Genomic DNA, 17,880 nt, shown 5'->3' on the forward strand with positions numbered 1-17,880 from the left:
GTAGCCTGAGGGCCTGAGAGCGCCCCTACATCCGAGATCTTCTGCGAAGGCTTTGGTGGCCTGGAAGTGGCTAATAGAGGGACTCAGACCCCGTATTTACTCTGCGGCCTATGGTGGCCTAGTAGCTTTCCAGCCATGGCCAGCCCAATGTGGAGTTAGCACAGCCATGCTGGGATTGACTTGCCTGGAGTACTCAGAGGCTGCATGGTGATGGCGGCCAGTGCAGGGTGACTGGGCCTGAGGGGAGCAGTGCTGGCCTGTTGGGGGAGGTTGGGACTGGTTTGCGTTCACCTAGATGCAGGGAGCATTGTGCCAGCGGTGATTGGGCCCAGGGAGAGGCTACCAAGTACCAAGCAACATCGCTCCCAGTGAGAAGTGGCAACGGCCCTGACCAACGTGTGCGAAACCGGTCTTGACAGTGCAGAGGAGGGCCAGGTCCAGGTAGGTCTACTCTGGGGGTGACCGATGCAGGTATGGCCCTGGGGGTGGGTAGCTGCGTACTGCCTGGCTTTTAGGTGGTGTAGCCTGGCACATCTCCTCCCTGAGGTGGTCAGAGGACTGCTGAGGGCCTGTTTCTGGTTTTCAGGCTTTCTGTGATTATGCGAGGGCCCCCATGACTGGGGGTGCTAACTCTGAGAACACACCGTGGTTGACCTGGACAGTGGAACTTGGAATATGTGTATAACACTGTGGAGTGGTGGCAGAAGTGAGGTGGCTGCTAAAGGGGGTTGGTGATCTTGAGATTGCAGGACTGCCGCATGCCTAGCTCCCTGCACTATTTAGAGCTACAGTGCTGTGGGTAATGTTAGGGTGCTAGACAGGAGTCGCAGAGCACAGGAGGACTCCTGGCAGTTTGTGGGCTCATTTTGAGCATTGCACTGTGTTGCCCATCTTCCATCCTCTCAATATCGGTAAGGATATGCCCCAGTAGCAACAGCAGCGGAATATTATTATGACCTACACTACATTCCATCAGGCCACTCGGAGAAGAACTCATTCAGAGCACCTGTCTATGCTGTAGCCCTCACAGGAGCGGAAGGAGGAACTTTCCCATTCTGCACTTTTGAAGGCAATACATGGGTCGAGAGTGGCCCAGAAGGGGCAGATTGCAGGGGTGTCCATAGAGGTTAACCTGTTGCGAGCAGACCTCCACAAAGTAGCGTACAAAGTTGAGAATGCTGAAACCAACATTACTACCCTGCAAACTGAAGTGAAGCAGTTCCAAAAACAGGTTGCCCATTTGCAGACGGTCTCAAATACCGTGGAACATGGAGTAGAGGATGCTGAAGGGAGTTACAGGAGAAATAACGTGCACCTGCTTGGCCTCCCTGAGTAGGTGGGAGGTCAATCTGCTGAACGCTTCCTGGAACATTGGTTAAGGACTGCGTTGTGCCCTAAAGATTTGTCTGATGGCTTCATCATTGAAAGAGTTCATAGGGCATTGGTGCTAGCCCCACCGCCTGGCTACTCTATGGGTGTTTATTGCTCGAATCTTGAAATATAGGGGCAGGGACGCAATCCTGAGAACGGCTGAGGAGGCTTCCATCCCACAGTTTGAAAATTGCAGAATAGCTATATATTCTGATTATGCTCAGAAGGTGCAGGAAAAGAGAAAATCTTTCCTTGAGGTTAAGAGGAAACTACGTACTATGAACCTCAGGTATATGCTTTCATATCCAGCCAAACTCTGTGTTTTTGCCTCGGGAGGTCCCATTTCTTGGAAGCATGGAGGATGTTTGCTCCTGGCTAGATATGTCGGATGTTCACCCTGCTCGCATGTTGAGTGTCGCAGATCTCTTTCATACTTGAAGTGACAGTAAATGGCGGAAGTCCCTTTGATGAAGGGACAGCTGTAGGGCCCCAGCGGAGGGTACTGGTTGTATCGTGGTCCATGAGGATGGTATGATGGCTGCTACTGAACTTGATACATTGCAGATACCCGAGACTCTGGTGAGCGGGGCTGTGCAGGAGGATGAGACACTGGTGGCACAATCCCAAGTGAGTGACATTGTATAGAACATAATTCCACCCCGAGGAGGGCTCAAGTGGAACACGGATTCATTTTCCTCTTTATTTCTGGGAGTGTTTGGGAACCGTCAGGCCGAAAGACCATGCTTGATGTGAGGGGTGCCGTAGGAAATAATAGTACTCAACTAGAGGAGGCCCTGAAATATTGAGCCGTTTGGATTGTTGTGCTAAGCCTAGGATGTAGGTGTAGCTTACTTCATGGGCTTGCTAATTTACCCCTCTCCTGAGTTCTCCTTAATCTGTAGTGGTAATTATTCTGGTTGGGAGAGGGGGTGGTGCGTGTGACTGGGCTTGCTGGCCTCTGGACAGAATAGTATGCTTGGGGTGTGCTTGTTGTGAGTGTTGGTGGAAGTGGGGATGTGATTTTCTGGAGTGACTCAGTGGGGTTTGTTTTTATTGTTAGTTGGCGTTGCGATGCTGAACGTCCAAATGCATCGATCACTGTGAACCTGTATGCGCTGTTTGTCTCCATACGTGCATGTCCGGTTGAGGGTTCGGTTGGACTTGGGTCCCGTTGGGGTTTTGTGTTGGAGCTCTTGCCATTATGTCACAGGGGGAAAGTTAGGATTTGTCCGGAATGTGATATTTTACAATGTGTGCCGTAGGAGTGTTTAAGCTCCTTACTTGGATTGTGCGGGGGCTAGGGTCTTCTAAGAAGCGATACCGGGTGCACTCCTTCCTTTAGAGGTGCAAAGTGCATATCGCAAGATTGTAGGAGACTAAGCTCTCCGATGGTGAGGCTGCAAGAAGTGGAGGGGCCAGATGTACAGTGCTAAATATTCCACTTTTTCTCGTGAGGTACCTATTTGGATGGCACCAGGGGTTCCCTATGCACTGACAGCCAAGGCAGGCGGATGGGGAAGGAAGGTACATCTTGATTCAGGGCTGGCTTGCTGGGGAGGAGGTGATCCGGGTAAATACTTATGGGCCCAATATCGACAACCAGGCCTTTTAGCCGAAGGTGTGGACATTATTGTAACCGATACTCCTGTATTGTGGGTAGGGGACTTTAATTGCAGGGCAGATGGGGCACTGGATAGGTACCCACCGAAACAATACACTAAACCTAGAATGACAGCAGCCCTTGGTGAGGCTGTAGTACACTTGCATCTCTGCGATGTTTGGTTTGCTAAACACCCCTCGTCCTAGGATTATTCTTGAATGGAGTTTATAGCAGGCTTGATTGTGTTCTTATAACAGCCTCATTGGGCCCTGATGTCATAGATGTGTCACCCCTCCTGCTACTTGTCGGATGAGGCTCAGGCTTACTGTGAATTTGCATGGGGGGAGTTCTGGTTGCTGCCCCTTCAGGTCCTGCAGGACCCTGAGGGAAGGGAAACCTTGTCTTGGGCCTTGAAAGACTTCTTCGAGATCAGTGGGTCCACAACCCAATCTCGGGCAACCGAAGGGGGAAGGATATGAAGATGGTGCTCAGCGGCCCCTGTATCAGTTTGTCGTGTGGGGTGCGGTGCACGTTACAGTCTGAGCGACTCCAGAAGGAGGATGATCAAATCCAGGCCCAGCATTTGGCACCAGATGGTAGGTATGAACACCAGGAGGCGTTGCAACTCCTGCGAGCAATCACAGAGGTTAGGGATAGGTAGAAGCGGTATACGCTTCAATCTTATCACCAAGTTCTCTATGGGGGGGACAGAATCTGGTGCCTCCTTGCCTGGATTCTTTGGACGGAGGTTTAACACCCTGTCATTTTGCACCTCCGTTCTTCTCAGGGTAGGGAGGTTTATACAAAGGGGGGGTATAGTGGACACATTGCAAACTTATTTGGAAGAGGTATACCAGGACCCTGCTCTGTCCTCATTGGCGCTGGTAGAAAATGTTCTGCCGTAATTACTGCGGCTGGGATATCCGGATACTCAGGACTTGGATGTAGCCCTCACAGTGGAGGAGGTTCATATAGCTTTTTGGCAATTACCAGGGGCAAGGTGCCGGGTTGTGATGGATTCCCTGCCGAGTTTTGCCAAACCTTTTCCTCTATGTTTATACAGCATCTATTGGAGGTGTACTTAGAGACGTGGGGGAGGAGTTTGCTTCCAGCATCTATGATTGAGGGTTGCATTACATTGCTGCAGAAGCCTGGAGGGGACCCGTTGGATACCTTGGCACATATGGCATTTACGATGATTAATACAGACACTAATATACTTTGTAAGGTACTTGCCCTCCCGCTGCACCCCATCATTACTCGACTGATGCATGCAGACCAATGCAGATTCATACCTGGTGCAGTACCTCAATGACCCTGCGGTGACTGATGCACCTGTTACATGAGGTGGAGGGTCACAATGAAGAACTGGTTGTGGTGTCAATAGACATAGCTAAAGCCTCCGATACAGTCTAAGTGGCAATATCTGATGCCAGTGTTGATGAAGTGTTGGAGGCCATGGGGTTCGGAGCCCACTTAAGTTCTTGGGTATGTCTACTATATACAAAGCCCACTGCTTCGGTAAGGGTGGGAAGGAGATGTTCCCCCTGTGGAAGGTGGAGAGGGGCACGCATATTGCTGTTCAGATCTAGCGACATATGGCCAAATGGGGGATTAGGGTGGAGGGCCCCACCCACTTGGTGTCTTCATATGTGGACAATAATCTTTTTTTGTACCTCTGGTCTCCTCAGCGGTCTCTACCTATCCTGTTATTGAATTTAACTGCTTATGGGGAACTATTAGTCCTCCACATCAATTATGGTAAGTCCCTTGTGTTCCCGCTAGGTCCTCTGGCTGCCTGTCGAGAGAAGGATTTGCCGCCAGTGCTCCTTAGAGGGTAGAATAGTTATAGCTCATACACCATAAAGGCATAAACAATGCAACATAGAGAGGGTCATTGAGGGACTACACTCGGTGCAATTCAGGTCTTCACTTTCGCTGCTTTTCATGGGCCATGTGGCTGTCATGATGATAGTGTTTCTGCCTCGTTGCGTCTACATTTTACAGCACTCCTTTGATGTGCTGCTTCTGGCTGTCGTTCATGGGTTGCACTCTCTCCTGATGTCTCTGATCTGAGTGGGGGGCAGAGCAGAGTGGCTAGAGTCCACATGTTGCTACCATTGGAGAAGGGAGGCTTGTGGGTACCTGATCTGGTGCAAGACTATTTGGCTGTCCAAACACAACATGCAACGCATTAGTTAGTCGAAGAGGGCAACTGTCAGAAGTCGCTGTTGGGAGATTTAGGGGAGTGGCCTTCCCTACCTCAACTCTTAATGCCGGGTGCAAGGACGTGAAGTATGTCTTTTATTTAGTCAGACATACTGCCTCACTGTGGGAACATACTGTTAAATGCATTTTGGGCAGAGCCCTGTTTGCTCGGGATTTGGTCTTTTGGGATCTCTCGGCCTTTATACTGCTGGGGTCTTCCGTGGACTTTACTGCCAGAGCAAGTTGGTGTGAGATACCGGGTGATCTGTTTTTTTTTAAATTTTTTATTTTATTTTAGTTTTTGGATTACATACCCCCCGTGGTGGTGGGGGAGGGATTGGCAATAGACATATTCATACAAACAAATTCCATAAAAATTTACAGAACAAGAATACATTGTAGATAAAGGATTGAAAACAAAATCATATGAAGGTATATACACAGAGACAATACATGAGCTAGGATACATTGTTAGTTTACTAACCAATCTTGAAAAGGGGCCCAGTTCTTAGAGGCAATTCGACGTCGTCTCTTTCCTTTAAGCTTTTGTACAGCAATTTCTAATTTAAACCATGCCAACATCCTAGCCTGCCAATGAAAGAAAGTAGGGGGCTCGGGATTTATCCAGAGAGAGGTAATACAAAGTCTAAACATTGCCATTGCAATAAACAGGAAAGAATGTATATGTCTTGATCTCTCAGAGGTCATGGAGTATTGATAACCAGTAATTACCATTTCTGCAGAAATTTTAATTCAAGACTGAGTGATCTGTGTGAGAAAAGTTTCAATTTGATTGATGAAAAGCGACAACTCAGGACAATCATAAAACATATGAAGAGAATCGGCGGATGGAAATTTACATCTTGCACATGATGAACTTTTGCCCCCGGTGGCGGTCCCCCATCTGACGAGTTTTGCAGGAGTATAATAAAGGTTAAATATGGCCATGTAACTTTGAGTGCGGAGAGTACCGGAAACCAAAACAGTCCTGGCTAACTTCAATGGAAGTTTTAAATCAATGGAGGGTACTCCGAATTTGATCGCCCATTTGTTATTATAATCAAGTAAGTCATCTGGGAGTTGAGACAAGAGAGTTTGGTATAAAGTACCAATTTTTGCTTTCCTTTTAACTAATTCAAAAATCTAAATTTTGTCAAAAAGAATTTGATTCGATAAGAGTTTTTTATCAAGAAAACTTATCATTTGTAAATATTTAAAAAAATGATTAGACTGTAATTGAAATTTATGTTTCAGAAACAAAAAAGAGGCCAACAGGCCGGAGTCAGCAAGGTCTCCGATATCCCTCAGGCCCTGAGAAGCCCAGATGGAGACTACACCCTCTTGAAATATTACTGGAAGTAATCCAGAGGCATTTAATGGTGTATAATAGTTAAGCTTAGGAATGGAAAAGAGACGGCGGACTTTTTTCCAGATCGTAAATAAAGCCCATGCCACCTTGAATCTCGTTTTTTTTAAATAACTTGGCTCAAGGATGCGTGTTAATATCCCTTTTGTGGCATCTCCTAATGCGATTGAATATATTGATGGCGTCAAATGCGGTGATAACTCCACAGTCTCCCCTGATAGTGGAAAGGCGAATTGCTGGATCATAGCTGCCCAGTAGTAATTAACTAAATTCGGAACTGACCAGCCCCCACGTTCCTGCGGAAGGCAGGTCCATTTGATGGCCCTTCTTGGCTTACGGTATACCCATAAAAACCTTTGACAGATCCTTTGTGCTTTTATTAAAGTAGAATTAGAAATTAATAATGGAATAGATCTAAATAAATATAAAAATTTTGGGAGGACAAGCATTTTAAGGACGTTGCAGCGCCCAAATAAAGAAAGGTGAAGGTGGTTCAAGCGCTCTAGCTTGTTGTGGAGCAGATCAATAACAGGTAAGTAATTCAAATCAGAGATCTGATCAACTTCGACCGAAATCTGAATACCTAGATATGTTGGGTGATCTGTTTTCTAATGAGTAGTTTATGTACTTTGAGGTGGTTCAGGAGTGCTTCCATGTAGGGCCGGGCCAATTTCTGAAGCATACTAGTATTGCTTCTATTGTGCAGGACATATGGCCATCATTTCCTTTGGCCGTGGCTTCCTCTTACTTTTTGATGGTTACTGGAGTTAGACGGGAGCCGCCACTTGATATCCCACCTTTATATGGCACTAATGCAGACCGTAAGCGAGATTCATTCCCAGCGCTGGGGGCCTGGGAGTGGGAACTGGGAGTTCCGCTTGCCAATGGCAATGGCTGTGTGCACAGGTGAAGAGGGTGCAGATTTCAAACTCCTGCACTTCCTTCATTGTACACATTTCACACCAGTGTTCATAAATACATAGAATTGATCCTGGTAGGGCTGAGGCATGTCACAGGTGTCGTGCCCCGGCAGCCTCCTTCCTGCACTGAGAATGGTCATGTCCTGAGGTGTATGACAACTGGGGGAATGTGGTGATTCGAGTGTGGTGTGTAGTGTGGTGTCCTGTGGATATAGACCCTGTTGTTTACTTGTTGGGAGACCTCCGTAGGCCAAGGGCCAAAAAATGGCCATTAGGTTCCGGCACTTGCTGTTGTTATCGGCCAAGAGATGGGTCACGATTTCTTGGATGGCTCGGGTTGGATCAAATGAAGAAAGGCGGGTGGCTGATATGGTTGAATGGGCTGCAGCTCAGGAGGTCCATCTGAGGAGGTGTAGGCATGATAAAAGAGCTCAGAAGGACATTGCTGAGTGGGTGGGACTACTGAATGGGTTCACTAATCCAAAAGGGGTACGTTCTTCCTTCAAGTCGGAGGATGGAGGGTCCTCTGATTCTGGTGAGGTGCAGAATGATTCTATTATGTTTTGGGCTGGGCAAGATACTAGGAAGGGGTGGGATTGTAGTACGGAGGGCATGTAAATATGTATGCTGGATGGATCATCAATGCAATGTTAAATTGATACTAATGCGAGACGTTAACCTTTACTGCGACGTGGTGGATTGTGGCAAGTAGTTGGGTACCTGTTGGTGCCAGTTTGTTTTTGATGAAACCAATAACAATAAATATATATTTTATTTTTTATTTTCATTATAGTGTTTGACTTTGCCTCCATTTGAACTTCTAGATGCTGTGTTAATTGATCTGAAAGTGTGCTGGTTCCTGCTAACCAGGCCCAGCACTAGTGCTCTTTCCCTTCAACTGTAAATGTCAACTAGTTCACCGAACTGGTGAGTACTTTTACACCTCTGGAAGTCCTAGTATATGGTACCAGTGGTATATTCAGGGCAGGGATGTAAAAGGGGTACCAAGGCCGCATCACCTTTTGTGCCACCCTGAGTGACATAAGTAAAACTGAAGTCTGCAGGTTTGCCATGTCAGCCCTGCATCATGTGTGACAGGGTCACCTCTCTGCATGTAGTTTGTCAGTCACCCTTAAGGTAGGCATCCTATAGCCCAGGAGACAGGGTGCATTATACTATATGTGTGAGAATATATGTGCAAGCATATATTACCCTGCAGTAGCATTCTAAACTTAATTCTACCGCAAGTGACCAGCAGGCCATCGAATAACTTTGACTGTCATATGGGCATTACCTATATGCTCAGCTCCATGATGGTCCAGGCAATTTCTTTGTGTTTGGTGTCAAACCTGTGCCCTTTAACCCCCAAAATGATGTTGGTGACGAGGTTTAACCAGCATCTACCTAGGAGCATGTACCTAGGTGACACTTTAGACCGTGTCCACAAAGTTAACCCAGTGTTCTCGTGCCTTGATGGGCTTTTTTTAAGGTTTTTCCCCCAAGACAGAAGTCTGATCTCATGCTGGGGAGTGTGTGCCACTCCCAGAGACCAAGACCGGCTGAGCAGGAGGTGACACCTCCCCCCACACAGGATGGCTAGTGATTAGACCGGTGCAGTTGTGAGCCTCAAAGGTTTCACTGGTGACACTGGACAAAGGGACTTGTCCCCCACTGAAGGACAAAGCCTCCCCTTGCCCCATGTACTGTTTTTTGCGGGCAGGCTGGAAATTAGCTTTGCAGGAGGCGTCTGCCTCCACAAGGCTGACCACACCTCTAGGGTGCTGCAGCTGAGATATACAGTTGAGGATTGTTTTGGCCATCTTGAATTTAGGCTAGAAGTCAAGGTCTGACTAGTCTTAGTTAAATACATCCACAGGGTGTCGTCATTACTGAGGTGGCCATTGGCTACTAGTCCTCACACCCACTAACACCCCCTAAATCCAGGATTTAAGGGGCACCCCAGACACCAGAACCTTAGATTTGATGTGATAACAAGAAGAGACCCGTTTCCACAACAAAGCAGGACTCCACGAAGAGATGCGCTGAGCTCTGCACCCACTGGATTTCTACTCAAGCAAGGCAAGAGGTCTTTTCTAAAAGGAAGGTTAACCCCTCTGCTAACTCCAGACTTCATATGAACTCCCTTGGGCTAGATGGACTAGCCCCATGCAGCCAACAGGCACAAACAGCTATGTCCACGACCTTCAAGTCATGTTCTCCGAGTTGGCCGGCGTCACCGCTCAAAGTCCTTGGGCAGGTGGCTTCTGAGAACTACAGTCCCGTCCCTAAGTGAGGCTCAGCTTTCCACAACATTCCCCTGGATAAAGATTTCCTCACCGGAGTGCTTCCAGGTACCAAGGCTTGTGGTGGTCAGTCCGACTACAACTTGATTTACTCGAAGCGTCAGGAGTAGAGATTCACCTGCACAAACAACCAACCACCCCTGTGGCTACATTGTAAAGATATTGTATTTGTTTTCATCCTCTGTTGGCATGTTGCCAGCCCTTCTGGCCGTGGTTCCAGTTCAGCACCACAGATAGCCAAGAGAACCTCTGCACCCGAGTCCCCTGAGCCAGGTAGATCGGATCCGCCTGGAGACTCCTGGTCCAGGGCCAGCTCATTGCTTAGGTTCCAAAAGGTTTTGCTCAACTCGCCCGCAAGTACCTTTTTGCTAAGGTAACCATTTCTAATACCATGAGCCTGATTGACAGCTCCGTTTGTCAGCTAAAGTGCACCTCAGCACCCAGCTCTGCTGAGCCAGGTAAAATTGTGCTAGCTGCTGGGAGCTGGTCTATCAATCAATCAATCAATCAGGGAATTGTAAGCGCACTACTCACCCTTGAGGGTCTCAAGGCGCTGAGGGGAGGGGGGGGTACGCAGTTCGGTTCAGTTGAAGAGCCAGGTCTTGAGAGTCTTCCTGATGGTGTTTCCCGGTAGCTCGTTCCAGGTCTTGGCTGCAATGTGCGAGAATGATCTTCAACCTGCTTTGGGTCTGTGGATGCACGGGACTTCTGCAAGTTCGAGGTTGGCAGACCGGAGTTTTCTTTTGGGTATGTGGAAGTTTATTCTGTCCTTGAGGTATTTGGGTCTGTTGTTGTGAAGGCATTTGTAGGCGTGAGTGAGGATTTTGAAAGTGACTCTCTTCTCCACGGGAGCCAGTGGAGTCTCCGCAGGTGTTGGCTGATGTGTTCGTGTCGGGGGATGCCGAGGACGAGTCTGTCCGCGGTGTTCTGTATAGTCTGTAGTTTGCGGAGTAGGGACTTGTTGATGCCAGCGTAGAGAGCGTTTCCGTAGTCCAGTCTGCTGGTAATGAGTGTGTGGCTGACTGTCTTCCTTGACTCTGGGGAGATCCATTTGAAGGTCTTTCGAAGGATGCGGCGGGTATTGAAGCAGCTGGAGGTCACTGCGTTGACCCGTCAGTTCATGGTGAGTGATGAGTCGAATACGATGCCGAGGTTTTTGGCGTGGTCTGAGGGGGTAGGTGGGCTTCCGAGGGCGCTGGGCCACCAAGTGTTGTCCCATGCTAATGTGGTGGTTCCGAGTACGATGACTTCTATCTTCTCAGCGTTGGTCATCCAGACTGCAACGTCTTGTATTCCTTTCTGGAAGTTGAGTTTTGTGGTTGTGGGGTCTCTGGTGAGGGAGAGGATGAGCTAGGTGTCGTCGGCATAGGATACGATGTTGAGGCCGTGTTGTCTGACGATGGCTGCGAGGGGGGCCATGTATATGTTGAAGAGGGTCGGGCTCAGTGATGATCCCTGTGGGACTCCGCAGGTAGTTTTCGTGGGGACGGAGAGGAATAGAGTTAGTCTGATCCTTTGGCTTCTTCCAGTGAGGAACGATCGGATCCAGTCCAGGGCTGTTCCTTGTATGCCGGCGTCGTGTAGTCTGGTGACTAATGTGCGGTGAGAGACGGTGTCGAAGGCTGCCGAAAAGGTCGAGTAGGAGAGGGCTGCGGAGTGGCCTTGGTCCAGGAGGGTGTGGATTTCATCTCTGGCGGCGAGTAGGGCGGTCTCGGTGCTGTGGTTGTTTCGGAATCCAGATTGGGACAGGTCTAAGATGGCGTTCTCTTCGATGAAGCGTGTCAGTTTCCTGTTGACTATTTTCTCTGTCACTTTGGCTGTGAAGGGGATGAGCGAGATGGGCCGGTAGTTCGTGAGGTCATTGGGGTCTGCCGTGGGTTTGTTGAGCAGGGGCCTGACTTCTGCGCGCTTCCAGTCATCTGGACAGGTGGCTGTCTTGAAGGTGGTGTTGATGGTGTGTTGTAGTTCGGGTGCAATGGTGTCTGTGGCTCTGTGGTAGATGTGCGGGGGCAGGGGTCGTGATCGGTGTCCAGTTGGACATGGTGGGCTGGCTGGTGTCTCTCGGGGCGGGTGGCTGTGGAGTCTTGAGGGTGGTTGATGAAGTTGCTGTAGAGCGTTTTGATCTTGAGGTGGAAGTATGTTCCTAGTTTGTTGCAGAGGTCTTATGAAGAGGTGATGTCTGTGGCTTCACTGCGTGGGTTGGTGAATTCCCTGATGACACTGAAGAGTTCCTTGGAGTTGGTGGAGTTGGCGAGGATTTTGTTGTGAATTTACGTTTCTCTTGGTGGTTCTGACTTGGTTGTGGTAGTTCATCATGGCGTACTTTTAGGTGGAGTAGTTTTTGGTTGTCTTGGTATTCTCACAATTCTTCTCCAGGCGTCTGCAGGTGCGCCTGGCTTCTTGGAGGTTGGTGGTGAGCCAGGTCACTTTCCTGGGGCACTGTTTGGCGGGGTTGTGGAGTGGGACCAGCTGGTCTACGCCGTTGTATATCCAGGTGTGGAATTCTCTTGCTGCGAAGTTTTCATCAGATGTCAAGATATGGCTCCCTCGGGTGAGGGTGGAGATCAGTTGCGCGTCAGTCACCTTGCTCGTCAGTCACCTTGCTCCAGTTTCTTCATGGAGGGCGAGTGGCTGGGTTCGGTGCCTTGGGTTTTCTGACAGTGAAATGTATGCAGTGATGGTCGGTTCATGGCGGTTGCGTCATGTGGCTGAAGTGGTCGCTGTTGCCTGCAGCGAAGATGGGGTCGAGGGTGTGTCCTGCTCTGTGGGTCAGTGTGTTGACGAGTTGGTTGACTCCAGTAATGGCGAGGCTGCCATGGAGGGTGGTAGAGTTTGGGTCGCTGGGGTTGCCGAGGTGGAAGTTGAGGTCTCTGAGTATGTAGTTCAGTGATGCGATGGCGTGGGGTGCGATGAAGTCAGTGATAGTGGCGGCGAAAGGTGTCCATGGGCCAGGGGGTCTGTAGACGAGGGTTCCTCGGAATGTGGTGTTGGGGGTGGTCTGGAAGTGCAGGTGTTCGGCGTGGGGGAAGGTTTCGCTGGAAGCGGTGAGGCTGAGGGTGCTCTTGTGGGCGATGGCTAGGCCCCCTCCCCGGCGGTTGGGACGGTCCTTCCTGTGGATCTTGTATCCGTCCGGGATGGCGGTGTTGATGTCGGGGGCGGAGGAGGCGTTGGTCCAGGTCTCCGTGAAGAAGGCAATGTCGGGTGGGAGAGAGTCGAGTAGATTCCAGATTTCCACTACGTGTCTTTGTACGGAGCGCATGTTGAGGAGGATGCATTTGAGGGTGTCTTCGGTGCTGGCGTCGGTGGTGTTGAGGACTGAGGCGGTGGTGATGGACCGGAGGCAGGAAAACTGCCCGTTGGTCATGTTCGGTGAGGGCTGTTGGCAATCTTTGCATGTTCCAGGGTTCATTGCGAGGAGGGCAGTGGATTCGTAGCGGTGGGTAGTAGATCCAGGGTTCCTGGCGCTGGTCGTGGCTAGGTCGCGGATGGGCGCAGATGGGCGCAGACGGGCTTGCCTTAGGAGCGCCTTCGGCGAGCCAGCCGCGCGTCTGCCCTGCGGCCTCCATTAAGTAGGGGAGGGGGAGGGAAAGAGCAGCTGGGAGGCGGGAAGGGCGGGAAACAGCGAGCGGGAGGTGGGCGGGGCTTGCGATCGGGAGAATTACAGGGAGAACGAGGGGCAGCAGAACCGGTAATAATCTGGCAAAATAAACAGGCAACTAACTTAGGCAGAAAAGCAGATCACTCACACAGTGCCAGAGGCAAAATAAAATAAGACCACTGAATAGGGCAATCAACCAATTTACTCACACAATGCCATGAGAAAAAAAGCTGGGCACGGCACAGAGAACAGTCTCGAACCCTGCTCTTCGAGGTCACAGGGGGATGCGGCTGGGCAGAACTGCGTGGAGGGGGAATAGTTTCCCAGGCCAGAAGGTCGGGGCACTCTGATTGTGTAGAGCTGGGGATTTCGTCTGGCACCTCGCTGTCTATATCAGGGCTGAATCTAGGGACTCATGAGACCTTAAGTCTAAGTGGGTTCCATTGAACTCACTCTCTAAGTTACTGACTGCGTATATGGGTTTTATCCATAAACCGCTACGTTAATATTTTCACATTGAAAAGTACTGATATATTTTATGCTTTAAAATTGATAACTCCGAATAAACTATATGTTTTGATTTCAGTTTGGTGTCTAAAAATATGTATAATCCGAGGTATTTCTATAAATTGGTGTTGGATTTCTCTCGCGTCATGTCAATTACTTATCGACCATGTTGGTGATGTCAATTGCTTAACACATGTTCCTCTAAGTAGCCTGTCTGCTCTTTGCCTCTCTACCAGGACTGAGAGAAGGTCTACTGAGAGATTACCTGGTGTCCATCTTTCTGTATTGTGCTAGTATTACACGATAAGGCACGCTGCCATACCACAGAATACTTTCACCTTGCAACACTGGTGTTTCAGCGTTGGGATTCCTGAACTTGTGTTTCACTTCATCACTTAGACATAAGTATATGTTCAAGGCATGTGAGCTGTAGATCACATGCTTTGCATACTCCTGCCATCTAGTGTTTGGTCCGGATGTTTGCAAGGTGTTTTTCTTCTAAGAAGTCTTTCCAGTCATGAGGTAGGTGACCCCTCCTTTCGGTGATAGTGCGCAAGGGCATCGACTCCATTGTTAGATTTTTTTTTTTACGCCATCGGGTTTGGACATGAATTGCTGCGCTCCGGTCTGACACTGTTTCTCCGGTTTTTCTCGGTGCTCAAGACACTCACCCTTGACAGTATTGTTTTTGATTGTGTAAACCCATTCTTCAGGTATTGTATTTACTGGAAAAACCCGCTTTCGATCGGGTAGCTCGTGGAAGGCCATCCGGCCTACCTGCGTCAGTCCACCTCGCAGTAGATGGAACAGACTCCATTTAAATTCTGCCCTCTGTGCCACGTGAAGTTTCCGTGCACTGACTCACAGGAACTGTGCAACCTGTGCTTGTCTCTGGAGCACAGCGAACAGGACTGTGACGCATGTAAGGCTTTCCGATCAAAGAAAACGCTTTGTGACCGTCGGGCTCGACGTTGTGACATGCAGAGCCAACACACAAGTTCCATTCCGGACCTCTTCGGAGAAGATTCGGAACAAGAGGCCAAAGCCGCCATGGGAGCCGAGGAGGAACAAGACCTGATCTCCATATCTGACTACTGCTCCGAAGGGGACAAAGACATTCCGCAGGGGCAGCGTACCATGAGTACAGATCCTCCCTTGCCTCAAAGTCCACCTCAGCCCAAGAAGAAGGCACCGGGTCAACCCCCCCCTCCGTGCCACAGTCAGCACCAAGAACATGTTTCTGACGCCCCGCCCTCCAGCTCGGCACCAAAACATACCCAAAAGCCTTCTGGGTCTGAACAGAGCCCTTCGAGAACGGGCACCGAGCCGAAACCTTTGGGATAGAAGTCAGACAGGCTCCGCCCCACCCCCTTGGACACAGAAAATGTCTTCAGATCCGAAACCCACGGCATCCAAAGCCCCGGCACCCAAAACGCTGGCACGAAGCTGTGGCACCGAAACAAACGGATGTGCAGATTCCATTCAAAGAGCAACATTTCGATGCTCCGCCCTCCAAACTGGATCCAAAACAGTGGGAGCTATACATACACCCAACAACTGGACATATTACCACAAAGATGACAATAAAACACAAACCTGAGACAGAAGAGGTCTACCACATTACTTTAAATAGGAAAAATGTCAGTACTAATCCTTCTCCTGCTCCTCTTGCATCACCCCCTTCTCCTTAGTTTCAACCATTACTATTTTCACCTGAGCAATCACTACCACATACACCTGAAGATCAAGATGATGGGGCCGGGACAATGAACCAATATCCACAGACCCCTGCACAGATTACAACACCAATTTACACATAAGGAATGATCCTGACCTGTACCCTTCCAAGCCTTCTCCACCGCACGACAGTGTAGGATACATGGAACTGTTGGGTAGAGCTGCTAACTACCATGGGGTTCAGCTGCATAAGGAATCCTTGGAAGAGGATTTCCTTTTCGTGACTCTTAGTAGTAGACAAAAGTCCTCGCACACACTCCCTTTGCTCAAGGGTATGATCAGAAATGTAGACGATATTTTTAATGATCCCATCAGGGCACGTATTCTCACCCCTAGGGTAGACCAGAAATATAAGCCGGCATCATCAGATCCAGCATACATAAGGGGGCAGTTACCATTGGATTCCTTGGTAGTTTCCAACACACGCAAAAGGGCCAATTCACGAACGGTAGATGCTCCACCCCCGGACAAAGAATCTAAGCTAATAGACGCTTCGGGAAAAGATTAGCCTCCCAGGCTGCGAACTTTTTGCGCATCTCCAATACACAAGCACTGATAGGTAGGTACAACAGGGGGCACTGGGATGAAATGGAGCAGTTGCTCCAATTTCTACCTGATGAGCACAAGTCCGAGGCACAAGACCTAGTGCGAGAAGGACAGCTCATTTCCAATAATTCTATCAGGTGCTCCCTAGATGCTGCAGAAAACTTCTATCCTGAACACACCATTTGACAAGAAGCACCTCTTTGGCCCTATGGTAGATTCCTCACAGGAAAAAATGAAGGACACAAAAGTGGCCAAACCTATGGGGGCCCTTCAATTAACCCCAGGACGTGGCTCTTTTTGCCATTCCTTCTAGTGCAGAGGGTCCAAAAATACCTCCTCAGATACTGCCACCACCACCTACAAAGGCAACAATCAACCCTCTGCCTCTAAGGGTTGCTTCAGAGGGGGTTACAGAGGCAACAACGGCAAAGGTAGAGGTAGAGGCTCCAATACATGCTCCTCCCCCTCCAACACCAAACAGTGACTTCCCAACACTCCCCCGACCATTTAACATCTGTCGGGGGCGTCTTTCACATTTCCTACCAGTCTGGCAATCCATAACTACAGACAAATGAGCGCTGGAAATTATCCGTTCTGGTTACTGCCCGGAGTTCACCAGCAATCCTCCAAACATTCCCCCATGTTGACACAAATTGTCACTGGATCACTTACACCTCCTCAAACAGGAGATTCAGTCTCTCTTTTTAAAAGGGGCTATAGAGCCCATACCACTACAATACCACGGGTCGGGCGTATACGCCTTTTACTTTCTCATACCCAAAAAGTATGGTTCTCTCAGACTAATCTTGGACCTCAAAGAAATAAATCCTTACATATAGTCAGACCATTTTCAAATGTTAACACTTCAACAAGTGCTCCACTCCTGCAACAGGGTGACTTTCTCTCTACTCTAGACTTAAAGGATGCCTATTTTCATATTCCAATACATCTCATTGCAAATTTCTAGATTTGTGGTAGCGGGCCAACATTACCAGTTCAAAGTACTCCTCTTCGGAGTCACCACTGCTCCCAGAGTCTTCACAAAATGCCTGGCAGTAGTCGCTGCTCATCTACGAAGACAACACATTCATGTCTTCCCCTACTTGGACGAATGGCTCGTCAAAGCCAGTACATATCCAAAGTGTCTCCAACATACTCACAGTACACTACTGTTACTGCACCAACTGGGTTACTCCGTCAATGTGATGAAATCGCATCTCCAACCTTCCAACACTCAAAAGTACCTAGGAGCCACTTTAGATACTCAAATGGCTCTGGCCTTTCCCAATGCAACCAGAATTTGTAACATTCAGGCGTCAATTCTTCAGTTTCAGTCCAGTCACTCGCTTCCAGCTCGAGTGTATATGCAACTACTGGGAATAATGGCATCTTGCATCATGAATGATCCCCCATGCCAGGCTTCACATGTGTCCACTACAAGAATGCTTAGCGAGTCAGTGGAACTAATCGCAGGGTCTGTTAACCGATCTAGTGTTTGTAAGCAGCCGTACTTCTTGCTCTCTGCAGTGGTGGAACACACAAAATCTATCAAAAGGACGGCCCTTCATAGACCCAGTTCCACAGACAATGTCCCTCACTGGCTGGGGCCTCATCTTCAGCACCACACAGTGCAAGGCCTGTGGAGTCAACAGCAAAAATCTCTCCACATAAACCATCTAAAGCAGTCTTCCTAGCGCTCAAAGCATTTCAGACTCATCTGGTCG

General features: G+C 49.0%; 1 protein-coding gene across 4 annotated transcripts in view; it reads left to right on the forward strand.

The window, feature by feature from the left end:
- The window catches only part of STAMBPL1 (STAM binding protein like 1), a 248,774-nt gene that overhangs the window by 114,417 nt on the left and 116,477 nt on the right, over positions 1-17,880 (forward strand). The window lies entirely within an intron of this gene.

Source organism: Triturus cristatus, chromosome 1_2 (genome assembly GCF_964204655.1).
Source record: "Triturus cristatus chromosome 1_2, aTriCri1.1, whole genome shotgun sequence".
NCBI classification, from domain to species: Eukaryota; Metazoa; Chordata; class Amphibia; order Caudata; family Salamandridae; genus Triturus; species Triturus cristatus.